This window comes from Elephantulus edwardii, unplaced genomic scaffold (genome assembly GCF_000299155.1).
Source record: "Elephantulus edwardii isolate Elephantulus edwardi_28Jun2011 unplaced genomic scaffold, EleEdw1.0 scaffold00005, whole genome shotgun sequence".
In the NCBI taxonomy this organism is placed as follows: Eukaryota; Metazoa; Chordata; class Mammalia; order Macroscelidea; family Macroscelididae; genus Elephantulus; species Elephantulus edwardii.
Window position 1 is genome coordinate 22,716,311 of NW_006399755.1, and position 1,996 is coordinate 22,718,306.

The window sequence follows — 1,996 nt, forward strand, 5'->3', positions numbered from 1 at the left end:
AGCACTGTGGCCTTTATCTCCAGGGTTCCTCTGGTTACATCTTTCCAAAATCTCTTTACAGCAGAGCCACAGTCTCTTCATTATCTCTCCACATCACTGCTGTTTTTCACAGTGTGGAAAGCACTCTCTTATATTGACTCTACAGCTGTTGATGATTTGCAAGACCATGTGTGGGCAGTTTAGATAGTTGGGAAAAAGTTCTTCTCAAGAAGGGCTAACACATGGCTAAAAAAGCCAATTTTTAAGGGTCTGACACCCCAAGGACTAACCTCTCTTAGCCACATGCCCAAAATATGTGAGATAAAGCTTTGCTATTTTTGCTTCCAAGGAGCTTTCTAGGGGTACCTTCTTCAATACATAAGTGTTTGTTCTTTGACAGTCCATGGGCCATTCAATAAATTAATAAAGCAGGTAAGAATTGTTAATCTACAGTCTTGTACTATGTATCATATGTAGTTACTATCATTTTCCCCCTTAAAGATAAACTTTGTTTCTTTCTTAAATTTTCACTCCATCAGTAGTGGAAATCAGCATTAGTAATTCAGAATAAACTTTGTCATTTTGACTTTCTCAGGGGAAACATTCTACCCCTTTACCTTTCACCCTATGTTTTTTTCTTTGTTATGATATTGAAGTGTCTAGATTTAAGCCAGCAAGGGTGTGTCATTTGCACTTGCAATAGTTACTGACAAATCTTCCTCTAATCCTAATGCCACATTCTTCTCAGCATAAAAAGACTGAGTAATTTGCTCAGCATAAAGATTGAGAAAGTTTGGAGAAAGGATACAATCCTGATGTTTTTCTTTAGTTTAAAGCTATTGTGTTATCTTGCTTTGTTCACACAACAGCTTCTAGGTATAGATTTTGCACAAGCAACATTATTATTCCTTGGAGAAGGACATCATGCTTGGAAAAGTGAAGAGACATCAAATGAGAGGAAGACCCTTAACCTGGTGGGTTAGCATAGTGACTGCAGCAATGGCTTTGAGAGTGTCAGAGATTGTGATGTTGGCACAGGATAAGACAGGGTTCACATTTGTTCTTCATAGGGTGGCTATTAGTTCTACTCAACTCAACAACACTTAACAACAACAGAGCCTCCTAACAATGATACAATAAGGAAATTGTCTTCAACTCCACACCAATTCCTATATCTTACACTGTCACACTCACCATCTCTTGGCTCTTCTTGAAACATTTTGAGGTTCAAAACGCTCTATTGATGGGCTAAGGAGCTTGGTAAGTCCATCACTGACCCATCAACCTGGCTGCCTCACTAAGTAACTCTACTCTGTGCTCCTAACCCTGCTATTTTGGGAATTTCCACCCACGTCTGTCATCCTCCAGACAGTTGGGAAGCAGAGAAGTGACCTCCACTGTTCTTTCATTAAGTCTTAGCTGCTGAGTTGAAACCAACTCGTAGCTGACCCTGAAACTGTAAATCACAAAGGAGTAGATTGTCGAACTTTATCTTTGTCCTATATAGCTCCTGACAGATTCAAACCACTAGAAAGGCCTGGTGTTTGGATTAGTAGTACAATGCCCTACAGAATATGCCATAAAAATTCCCCTACTGTTCTAGACCCTCCAGTTTAACTTAGCATGTTATTAACCTCCTGCATTCATTACTTTGGAGAAGTTCATGTAGGATAGGAATGAATGCCCTCTTAAAGATCCTCACTACTTTCTTTTTTTAAAATTCTTCAGAACTCTCATCTCAGTTCAGAAATAATCTAACATCTCTTGGGAAAGTCTCTCTCTCTCTCTTCTCCTCTCCGTATGTGTGTGTGTGTGTGTGTGTGTGTGTGTTTGTGTGCATATTTATTTTGTTGTTGTTGTTAAATGCCATCAAGTGCAGTACAACTCGGTGATATTATGAACAACGGATCTGAACCCTACCCTCTGTTGTGTCATTAGTGGGAGCAAAAGGATGAAACATTGGGGTAGAGAAAACTAATTGATCAAATATTTTACATTTACGAAAACCTCAGTTTTT